The sequence below is a fragment of the Bos mutus genome, chromosome 12 (assembly GCF_027580195.1).
Source record: "Bos mutus isolate GX-2022 chromosome 12, NWIPB_WYAK_1.1, whole genome shotgun sequence".
Classification (NCBI taxonomy): Eukaryota; Metazoa; Chordata; class Mammalia; order Artiodactyla; family Bovidae; genus Bos; species Bos mutus.
Window position 1 is genome coordinate 59932617 of NC_091628.1, and position 12956 is coordinate 59945572.

Sequence of the window (12956 nt, forward strand, 5' to 3'; positions counted from 1 at the left end):
TAAAGTCAGCCACTGTTTCCATTGCTTCCCCATCATTTGCCATGAAGTGATGGGACCAGATGCCATGATCTTGGTTTTCCAAATGTTGAGATTTAAGCCAGCTTTTTCACTCTCCTCTTTCACTTTCATCAAGAGTGTCTTTTGTTCTTCTTCACTTTCTATCATAACAGTGATGTCATCTGCATATCTGAGGTTATTGATATTTCTCCTGGAAATCTTGATTCCAGCTTGTGCTTCCTCCAGCCTAGCATTTCACATGATGTACTCTGCATATAAATTAAATAAACAGGGTGATACTATACAGCCTTGACATACTCCTTTCCCGATTTGGAACCAGTCTGTTATTCCATGTCCAGTTCTAACTGTTACTTCCTGACCTGCATACAGATTTCTCAGGAGGCAGGTGAGGTGGTATGGTATTACCATCTCTTGAAGAATTTTCCACAGTTTGTTGTGATCCACACAGCCAAAGGCTTTGGCATAGTCTATAAAGCAGAAGTAGATATTTCTCTGGAACTCTCTTGCTTTGTTGATAATCCAGTGGATGTTGGCAATTTTATCTCTGGTTCCTCTGTTTTTTCTAAATCTAGCTTGAACATCTGGAATTTCTTGGTTCACGTACTGCTGAATAAATCTTTCAAGCAAGGCTTCAACAGTACATAGATAAATAGATAGAGATTATAGAGCAAGATCAGGATCTGAACAAAGTTGCCACTCTAAGCTCTGTGATCTTTCTACTACTCCAAATGCCTCACAGAGCAACAGCATAAAAACTGGAGCTATAAAATCCAAAACGAAAAACGGCAAAAGCAAAGGAAACAGCTGTGTGATGTCCAATTCACCTCCCGTGTCTACTGAATATTCTTTTCCCTTGAAAAATTTATCCTAAAATTGTGCTTTCAGAAATTCAGACTAATTGGTATTCTTCCTTTAACATCTTCTAGTTATGAGCCAGGGAGGAAATTATTTAAAACCCTCTGCCTCAATGTTATAACCTATAAAATGGGAGAATTTATAAATTCTATTCAGTTTTTCCAAAGGTCATGTCCTTCTTGCCTTAAGATTGTTCTATTTTAAGTTTCTTTAAGGTAAAGAATAAAATATATTTATTTTTATAAAAACTAAAATATATCTATTTTTTAAAGCAACCCTAATTTCTAAGAAATTTGGCAAAACGTAAGTTATTTATTCAGTTCAATTCAGTCGCTCAGTCCTGTCTTACTCTTTGTGACCCCCATGTACTGTAGCACAACAGGCTTCCCTGTCCATTATCAACTCCCAGAACTTGCTCAAACTCATGTCTATCTAGTTGGTGATGCTATCCAACCATCTCATCCTCTCTTGTCCCCTTCTCCTGCCTTCAATCTTTCCCAGCATCAGGGTCTTTTCCAATGAATCAATTGTTTGCATCAGGTGGCCAAAGTATTAGACTTTTAGCTTCAGCATCAGCCCTTCCAATAAATACTCGGGACTGATTTCCTTTAGGATTGACAGGTTGGATCTCCTTGCAGTCCAAGGGACTCTCAAGAGTCTTCTGCAACACCACAGTTCAAAAGCATAGATCCTTTAGTGCTCAGCTTTTTAAATTTATTAGTCATTTTTCAGGCCAATGGAATAGAGATGGCTTTCTTAAGATTGGCCTTCCCTCATGGTTCAGACAGTAAAGAATTTGCCTTTAGTGCATGAGCCCTGGGTTCAATCCCTGGATCAGAAAGATCCCCTGGAGAAGCAAATGAGTACCCACTCTAGTATTCTTGCCTAAAGAATTCCATAGAGAGGGGAGCCTGGTGGGCTCCACAGGGGCACACACTCAGACAAGACTGAGCAATTGACACTTATCTATAGCTCTTATACTTTTATGGATTAGGCCATTTTAATTAGAGTCATATCAGAATTTTTTTTTCTGTAGCTGTGTAGTCCTTTTTCACCATATTGTTAAAACAGTGTTAAAACAATTGTTAAAACAATGTTAAAACAATGGCTATTATTTGCTTACATTTAGAATGTGATATATGCACTATTCTAAGAATTTATTTGATCCTTAGAATTACCATAAGAGTACATATCACTATTATGTGCATTTTACAGAAAAGAAAACTAATGCTAATATGTTATTTGTCTATAGTCACATAGGCTACAAACTGGAAGTAGCAGAATTTTGTCCAAGCTAATCATGCTTCTCAACCTATTTTTTTTGGTTTGTTTCAACCTATTATTTTACATCTATGTTAAGAACATCCTGTGGCAGTCTTCAGTTGTTTGCCGCAGTATAGAGTGCCTCTTCTTTAATAATAAAACTCATGATTTTTAAAATTTGAGTTAACAAGCACATAAAGTAAGATAACCCTCTCCTTCCACCTTGTACATTATAAGACCACACGACTCTTCTACTAGGGTGTGTGCTTGTGCTCAGTCACTTCAAGCCGTGTCTGACTCTGTGTGACCTTATGGACTGTAGTTCATCAGGCTCCTCTGTCCATCGGATTCTCCAGGCAAGAATACTGAAGTGGGTTGCCAAGTCTTCCAGGGGATCTTCCCAAGCTGGTGATCGAGTTCATGTCTTTCCATGTCTCCTGAATTCCAGGTGGATTCTTTACCCACTGAGTCACCGTCAGTTCAGTTCAGTTCAGTCACTCAGTCGTGTCCAACTCTTTGTGACCCCATGAATCGCAGCACGCCAGGCCTCCCTGTCCATCACCAACTCCCGGAGTTCACCCAGACTCACGTCCATCGAGTCAGTGATGCCATCCAGCCATCTCATCCTCTGTCGTCCCCTTCTCCTCCTGCCCCCAATCCCGCCCAGCATCAGAGACTTTTCCAATGAGTCAACTCTTCACATGAGGTGGCCAAAGTACTGGAGTTTCAGCTTTAGCATCATTCCCTCCAAAGAAATCCCAGGGCTGATCTCCTTCAGAATGGACTGGTTGGATCTCCTTGCAGTCCAAGGGACTCTCAAGAGTCTTCTCCAACACCACAGTTCAAAAGCATCGATTCTTCGGCACTCAGCCTTCTTCACAGTCCAACTCTCACATCCATACATGACCACAGGAAAAACCATAGCCTTGACTAGATGTACCTTTGTTGGCAAAGTAATGTCTCTGCTTTTAAATATGCTATCTAGTTTGGTCATAACTTTTCTTCCAAGGAGTAAGTGTCTTTTAATTTCATGGCTGCAATCACCATCTGCAGTGATTTTGGAGCCCCTCAAAATAAAGTCTGACACTGTTTCCACCGTTTCCCCATCTATTTCCCATGAAGTGGTGGGACCAGATGCCATGATCTTCGTTTTCTGAATGTTGAGTTTTAAGCCAACTTTTTCACTCTCCTCTTTCACCTTTTTAGTTCCTCTTCACTTTCTGCCATAAGGGTGGTGTCATCTGCATATCTGAGGTTATTGATATTTCTCCCGGCAATCTTGATTCCAGTTTGTGCTTCTTCCAGCCCAGCGTTTCTCATGATGTACTCTGCATATAAGTAAATAAGCAGGGTGATAATATACAGCCTTGACATACTATTTTTCCTATTTGGAACCAGTCTGTTGTTCCCTGTCCAGTTCTAACTTTGCTTCCTGACCTGCATACAAATTTCTCAAGAGGCAGATCAGGTGGTCTGGTATTCCTATCTCTTTCAGAATTTTCCACAATTTATTGTGATCCACACAGTCAAAGGTTTTGGCATAGTCAAAAAAGCAGAAATAGATGTTTTTCTGGAACTCTCTTGCTTTTTTGATGATCCAGCAGATGTTGGCAATTTGATCTCTGGTTCCTCTGCCCTTTCTAAAACCGGGATACCAAGGGAACATTTGATGCAAAGATGGGCTCGATAAAGGACAGAAATGGTATGGACCTAACAGAAGCAAAAGATGTTAAGAAGAGATGGCAAGATTACGCAGAAGAACTATACAAAAAAGATCTTCACGACCCAGATAATCACGATGGTGTGATCACTGACCTAGAGCCAGACATCCTGGAATGTGAAGTCAAGTGGGCCTTAGAAAGCATCACTACGAACAAAGCTAGTGGAGGTGATAGAATTCCAGTTGAGCTATTCCAAATCCTGAAAGATGATGCTGTGAAAGTGCTGTACTCAATAGGCCAGCACATTTGGAAAACTCAGCAGTGGCCACAGGACTGGAAAAGGTCAGTTTTCATTCCAATCCCAAAGAAAGGCAATGCCAAAGAATGCTCAAACTACTCATCTCACACGCTAGTAAAATAATGCTCAAAATTCTCCAAGCCAGGCTTCAGCAGTATGTGAGTCACCTTAAAGGAAAGCAAATGTAGCATGTGGTCCATTCAAATTTCTGCAGAGAAGCATTAAAATCTACATACCTTTTTCTGACTCACTATCTGAAACTTCATGCAATGACTGGAGCTTTACTCTCATCTTGGGACATGAGTAAGAGCCACTTTGGGGGGATGTCAATGTAGAAAGTTAAAAGGAGCTAATTATATGAACCCAGTATCATCCCTTAATTGCCTATGTGAAGATTCTCTTTTTTATGAAAGAATTAAAATATTACAAATTAGTTTGCTAATAATTTCATTTACCCATTATGCACTACATGATACACTCTTAACTGACAGAATCTTAGATTTGTCTGAATAAATTTAGTTCTGATAAATAACACATGGACTGCAGATAGGCTTTACAGAGACTATACACTCTTAAAAATCAGATCATTTAACACAAAGTTTTCTATTTTAGTTTCTCCTGGAAAATTACATCTGGAAACCCTGAGATAAGCATGCATTCTATTGTTTATCCCTGAACCACATCTTGCAATGTTTTTCATTTACTTACTGTACCGTTATGCTTTGATTGAGTCCACAGAACATAGCTGGGTAGAGACTCTCTCCTTGATAAAACTTGCTTTAAGAGTAGTAAGAGTTTTGTCTAATATAGTTTTTCATGCATAAACATGTAAAAAGACCAATTGCATAAAACATGTCACACTAGGCACTACCATGCTATACGAAGAAATTCATTTATTTTAAAAAGAATCTAAATTGATACTTACAATCATTGTGATATCTTGGTTCTGAAAAAAGTACAGAAGGTAGCTGTGACTCCTGAAATAAAATTTAATATGATTAACTACTTCAGGACAAAAGCATAGTTGTATCTATTCTGTGTGTTCCCAGATATTCTTTAAAATATATATTAGTTATCTGCATATTCTGTCATTTAACTACACTTTATGGTAGATGTTACTAATTTGACAATAGGACTTCTAAGTCCCTGCAAACTGTTTCCGTATGAATATATGGCAAATGAATGTAGAGACTTTTTAAAATGTGCAAAGTCCTTTTTACAATCACTTTAGTTAGGGTAAACATAGTGAGTGGTTGGAAGACTATATATTTATCATGATAAGAAAATAGTCCCTTAAACATGTTTCTTTCTCAGCTGGTTTTGATTTACTCATCTACATGCTACACAAACATTTTCTTCAAATATCATTATCATATAACTTCCAACCTAAAGCGCTGCAGCTGTTGCTGCTAAGTCACTTCAGTCGTGTCCGACTCTGTGCGACCCCACAGACGGCAGCCCACCAGGCTCCTCTGTCCCTGGGATTCTCCAGGCAAGAACACTGGAGTGGGTTGCCATTTCCTTCTCCAGTGCATGCATGCATGCTAAGTCACTTCAGTTGTGTCTGACTCTTTGTGACCCTATGGACAGCAGCCCACCAGGCTCCTCTGTCCACAGAATTCTCTAGGCAAGAGTACTGCAGTGGGTTGCCATTTCCTTTTCCACCGACCTAAAGTACTTCAGTATAATTGAATCTCAAAAGTGAAGGACTTTTAGTGATTTCTGCTTTCAAGTTAACTCTGGGAAGATTTTCTTATTTAAATGCATATTAAAGCTAGGAAATATCTCCTCCCTTTGTAACCTGGCAGACTCTCCTGCAACCAACTAATGAGACACATTTTTGGAAAAACCATGTCAATCTTTAGCATAGTTAATCTTGATCTTAGAGGTTACGATCAAAAGAAATAAAGGACTTGGACTAGCTTCATTGTTGTAGTACTAAATTTAATAAAATGCATGTTTTTATAAATAGAAATAAGGGAAATAACTTCATATTAAATATGTTGAATTCTTATGAAATAAGAACTCAGCTTTTATATGTTAATAGCATAAATAAGTAAAGATATTGTGTTGATAATTGAAGTATGAAATTTCTATTTAGTATAAGCTTTATCATCAAATAAGATGAAAATACTCTAAAGCCCACTATTTGTGGCAATACATATTAGATTTTTGTGATAAATCCCAGTCTTCCAGGAAACAGACACACACACATACACACACACACAAGAAAATAAATTGAGAGACCATAAAAATTGAAAAGATAGTTGAGACTTATTTAAAAAAGCAGGGGGTAGAAGATAAAAATCACTGAGAATATATATAGTTGTTGTAGAACAAGTGTCAGAAATTCATCGGAAAGAGAGCCACTGATGGCGGGACTATGTTGGCAGCTCATCATTTTTTAAAGTTTTTAAACTGTCAAATTTGGGAAATGTATATGTCCAAACATTGTGAAATGTACATAAAATTGTCATGAAAGTATTTTCAAAAGCATGATTATTATAATAAAAAACAGGACATTCCTGTCCATTTAATAGTCAATTTAATTAACTAAAATTATGTATTCCTACTCTTGTATTTATGTTTGGTAACTTTTTGTACATCTGAAAAACATTAAATAGTCCTAATTGAATTTGACATTTTATAAATAGCTATGCTTATAAGTTTACAGATAATTTCTATAATTCTAGCAAAGAGTGCTTACTGATTGCACATAAACTATGGCAATACCTGGAAGAAATCAGAGTAATTTGCTCTCAGTTTAGCTCTTTTTCTACATGCTGTTTCATTAAATAAATACTAACAACAGCTCTGTTGAGGTGGGGTCTATAAGATTAACTCTGTTTCCAAGTTGTAATTGTGACTCACCTGGTCAAATTAGGTCCTGAGTCAAGGATAGAGCTGGTAAAAGAAATGGAGATCTTCAATCTGATTTCATTGTCTTCACTTTCCTTACACAATTATAACTATTGAGTGACATTTTCAAGGTCTGTCCTTTGACTTGCACTTTGACTTGCACTTAGACAACAAAATATTTTTACAAGAAACAAAGAGCAAGGACAAATGTACATAATTTTTACACTGTCCACTAATTCAGTAGTTCTCAACATCTTCATTTATGGGAACCCCATCATGGCATGAGGACAGATGTTTTGTTAGAGAAAGTATAAATATGTAAAAATCTACTTTTATTCAGTTAAGTTTAGAATAGGTTTATGTTTTAAGAACTCAGCAAAAATATTTTAGTAAAAGAGTAGTAAAATATGCAATCTATTATTAAACATTTATGATGTTTAATTTATGTTTACCATTTATGTTACCAAAGTGATAGAAAAATGAAAATATTGTTGTGAAAACACTAATCACTGCCCTTGTTTGGAACACATAAACAGCACACACAAAAGTAAACCCAACAAATATTATGTGGTTTGAATTTTACCAGGCTTAGAAGTATGAAGGAGAGTTAAATCCAACCTCCCTTCCACTGTCTTTCTTTCTTTAAGAAGGAAGATATTTCCCCAAAAATGCATTTGCTCCCATTTGTTACTTTTTAAAGTGTTGTAACTTCCTAAGAAATAAAATAAGCTTTATTCTGTTTCTCATTGATTTATTTTCAAGTATAAATTTTAATTAGATAAAACAGAAGTAGAAAAAATTCAGCTATAATCCTAGAACCCAGAGATGAACATTTTATATGTATGCAAATAGAAAATAGATGGTTTTATAGATATACTCGGTTAGTTCAGTTGCTCAGTCATGTCTGACTCTTTGCGACCCCATGGACTGTAGCCCTCTAGGCTCCTCTGTCCACAGGCTTCTCCAGGCAAGAATACTGGAGAGGGTTGTCATATCCTTCTTCAGTATAGATACATAGGCAGATGATAATGAAAACAGGGCCATACATCATGTAACTGCTTTGTCATTTGTTTTTACTCTTATATCATTAAATATTATTGCAAATATAATTTAAAATGGCAGCAATAAGTTATAGTGCATAATTATGATTTAATCAATAAATTTTTATGAGAATTCATTATGTTTCCTTTTTGTTAATCTTTAGAACATGTAATGGTCATTATTATAATTAGATATTTGTGCACATGCATTCTTATTTCTTTAGATTAGAGAAATTTTAGGTGGGTTATAGAAAAACATGGTTTTATATATCATACTTATATTGGCATTCTGAAAGTTTTACTATTTTACTTTCTCACTCTGCCAGGCAGGACAGTGTTTAACCAAAAATTAATTATAATTCTGTGTGGTATTATCAAGAACTCATTCTTACTAAACATGCTATTGTGGTAACATATCCTCCTGGATGGCCCCTAGTGACTCTCCCCCCGCTACACACACACTAATATTCAGGCAGTTTGATAACTCCTTCCCCTTGAGTTTGTGCATGTGTATGTGTGTATGTATTTGTTTGTGGAATTAAAAACTAACATGAGAAATCACTACACACCTGTTAGAATGGATCAAATACAAAAGTAAAACTAACTGACTATACCAATTGTCGGTAAGTATTCAAATCAACAGGAACTCACATTCTTTACTGGTGGGAATGCACGATAGTATTGGCAATTTGGAAGACTATGTGTCAATTTCTTATAAATCTAATCATCACTTTTCCTCATGAACCAGCAATTGTTTCCCTAGGTGTTTACCCAACTGATATGAAAACTTGTGTTTGCACCCCCCCAAAAAAAAACCAAAAGCTGCACGAGTGTTTTTAGCAGCTCTATGTTCTGCTGTTCTGTTGTGAACGTTCATAATCGCTAAATTTGGAATCAACAAAGTGAATGTATAAACTAGGTGAGGTATACTCATGCAATGGAGCATTACTCAGCAATGAAAAGGAAGAGCTAAAGATATGGATGAATGTTAAATAAATATTGCCAAGTGAAACAATCCAATCTGAAAAGCTACATAATGATTTATTCCAAGTAAGCAAAACCTGAGAAAAGATAATAGAAAAAGTTTATCAAAAAGATGAGGTGTTGGAGAGGGTGTGGAGAAAAGGGAACCCTCTTGCACTGTTGATGGGTATGCAAATTGATATAGCTACTATGCAGAACAGGCATGGACATTCATTAAAACACTAAGAATAAAACTACCATATGAACCAGAAATCCCACTACTGGGCATATACCCTGAGGGTACTACAGTTGAAAATGACACATGCTATCCAATGTTCATTGCAGCACTATTTATAATAGCTAAGACATGGAAGCCACCTAGATGCCTATCGACAGATGAATAAATAAAGAAGTTGTGGTACATATACACAATAGAATATTATTTATCTATAAAAACAAATACATTTTTGAGTCAGTTCTAATGAGGTGGATGAACCTAGAGCCTATTATACAGAGTGAAGTAAGTCAGAAAGAGAGAGACAAATATTATATATTAATGCATATGTATGGAATCTAGAAGGATAGTACTGATGATCTTACTTGAGGGCAACAAAGACACACACAGACACAAAGAACAGATTTTTGGACACAGTAGGGAAGGAGAGGGTGGAATAATTTGGGAGAGTAACATGGAAACATATACACTGCCGTATGTAAGATGGATGGCCAGTGGGAATTTGCTATATGATGTAGGGAACCCAAAGCTGGTGCTTTGTGATAACCTAGAGAGGTGGGATGGGGAGGGAGGTGGGAGGGAGATTTAAGAGGGAGGGAACATATGTATACCTATGGCCAGTTCATGTTGATGTATGGCAGAAACTATCACAGGGTATCACAGACTATCACAAGGTAAAGTACTTACCTCTAATTTAAAATTAAAATTAAAAAATGATTTAAAAGATCAACTAAGAAAAAAAGTTATTTTAATAACAGTAACAAAAAAGATCAGAGGTTGCCAGGAGCTAAGTATATGATGCATAGGCTTGTTTTAAAGACAGAATATTATTCTTTGTGTTACTGAAATGATGCAAACCTAACACTATTCACTGGATAAAACCCATAGAAATTTATAGCACACAGAATGACTTCAATGCATATAAATAAAAAAAAATCCAAGAATGTAATGTAGAATGAGACAAAATAATAAAGGGATATTATAAGTGTAGCAAATAACCTCTTTGAAAAGTGTGTGGGAAAATATGAGTGAATTTTGAAATGAGTGGGTTTATGAGACTAAATGCAAAAGAAATTAGAAAAGCACTGTGCTCTATTTGGTAAAGTTATTTCATACAGGGTAAGGGATCAACAATTCTGATAATATTTTCCATGTGTATTGGAATTCAACATTTAAACAATGATGGGAACCAAGTTTATCTTTGTTGAAATAGATTACAGACAGGCAGGCAGAGGTATCGATATGAACTAATGTTTAACTAAATATCTAAATACAGTATGTCCTTCACATATAATAGTGAATTTGTCTATTTCTCCTTGCAATTTTAACCTAGTTTTCTTCATTCATTTTGGTGCACTATTGCTTATACACAATTGTTAGGTCTCCTTGGAGGGTTGAATCCTGTATTACTATGTAATGCCCTATTTAAGGGCTTCCCAGGTGGCTTGGTGGTAAAGAATCCACCTGGCAAGCATGAGGCTCAGGTTTGATCCCTAGATCAAGAAGATCCCCTAGAGAAGGAAATGGCAATCCACTCCAGTATTCTTGCTTGGCAAATCCGGTGGATGGAGGAGCCTGAGTACAAGCCATGGGGCTACAATGCATGGGGTTACAAAGGAGTCAGACTCAACTGAGCGACTAAGCAACAAACAACCAAATGCCTCACTTCAACAGCTTTCTGTGTCCCTTAATTTTAACCTGTGTCTTTATATATAAAGGGGGTTCCTTTTAGACAACATAGAGTTTGTTCTTGTTTTTTATCCACTTTGAAAATCTTTGTTTTTTAGTTGATGCATTTGGATGATTCCCGTTTAATATTTATTTTTTAGTTGTGGGTTCATGTCTGTCATGAACTGTTTTACATTCAGTGCATTTTTTTTTTTTTTTTTTTAATCTTCTTTCTTCCTTCTCTTGTTCTAATTTAGCATTTTATATGATTTCATTTTATGTCCACTCTGCTAACAAGCCCATAAAAGCAGTCTTCATTTCTCTTACAGTGTTTTTGATGTTTAGTCTTTCATCTTGATTCTTTGGGTTTTCATCTTTGTGCTTACACTGACTATTCTTGCATTTCTAGTTTTTATGTTTGGGCTCAACATATTATTTTAAATTCTCTTTCTAATGATTCCAGCATCTGGGTCATATCTGAGTCTGGTTCTGATGCTGGCTTTGTCTCTTCAAGCTGCACTTTCACTTGAATTTTGTCTTCCTTGTATCTTCACCCTAAGAAAATAGTGGGGTTCCTGGAAGTAAAATCCCCCAAAATGTTGAGCTCCCCCTAAGACTAAGGCCCCCTGTAGTTTATCAGTCTCAGATTAGTCCACAATCAACATCCAGCAATGCAATAGCATTACCCTTTAAAATACCAGTTTATATCCCCAGCTGTTCCTGTTCTCAGAAGCAGACCTGTCTCTCCAGAATTCATGGTGGGGATTTGTCCCACCACCTCAGTTTTCTGATGCAACCAACAAAACTCATCCATTTTCAGTTTTTTTCTTGTTATAAGAATGGGAATGATTACTTCCAAACATTTTCCTGCTGGGGCTGAAAGCATAAGTCAAACTGGTCTATTTTCAAACATTTTTATAGAAAGCTTAGGTCATACAGAGAATATAAAAAAGTGTAAAATGCACAGAATCAAATACTGTTCTTGTACTATCATATTGCACGTGTGCTACATCGCTTCAGTTGTCTCTGACTCTTGGTGAAGTAGCCCACCAGGCTTCCTTCTCCATGGGATTCTCCAGGCAAGAATACTGGAATGGGTTGCCATGCCCTCCTCCAAGAGCTCTTCCCAACCCAGATATCAAATCTACATCTCATATGTCTCCTGCATTGGCAGGCCGGTTCTTTACTACTTGTGCCACCTGGAATTATTCCAATATAATTATCGAAAAAGGATGTGAGATTTTATATGTATGTGTGTGTTATATATATAATATTAAACATAAAAAAGACTTGAAAAAAAAAAAAACTCCTTGAATTGTGACAGTGAGAGAAATGTGGACTATGAGCCTGGTTTTATCTCAGACAGTGCATGAAGATCATATAAAAAGCAAGTATTATTTTAGTACTTTAAAGAATGGCTGTTGTAAAACCACAACTGCAGGTTTCTTTCCAGCTTGCCATCCACAAATATGTATTTTTTCACAACAGTCCAGGTAATCAATGTTTTTAAACAGTATTTTCTTTGGATTTTATTTTTATTTTCATAAACTTAATATGTTTTGTAAAATAATCTGAGTGACTCTTCTGCCAGTACAAATCATATAAGGTTATAGATAAGAAAACTGTCAGAAAGTACCTAAATTAAATGAATCAAGAATTAACCCCTAACTTAGCATCTACATAGAGAAACCTATCAAACATTATAGATTTTAGAATATATTCTGCTTTCAGAGTCCTGGAGTTCAATAGTGAGACTGTTTATGCTTTTCACTGAGATTTTATTTAAAACACACTCAAGTTCTCTTTTCAAAACTTGCTGCTGCTAAGTCGCTTCAGTCGTGTCCGACTCTGTGCGACCCCATAGACGGCAGCCCACCAGGCTCCCTAGTCCCTGGGATTCTCCAGGCAAGAACACTGGAGTGGGTTGCCATTTCCTTCTCCAGTGCATGAAAGTGAAAAGTGAAAGTGAAGTCATTCAGTCGTGTCTAACCCTTAGCGACCCCATGGACTGCAGCCTACCATGCTTCTCCATCCATGGGAGTTTCCAGGCAAGAGTACTGGAGTGGGTTGCCATTTCCTTCTCCTTCAAAACTTGG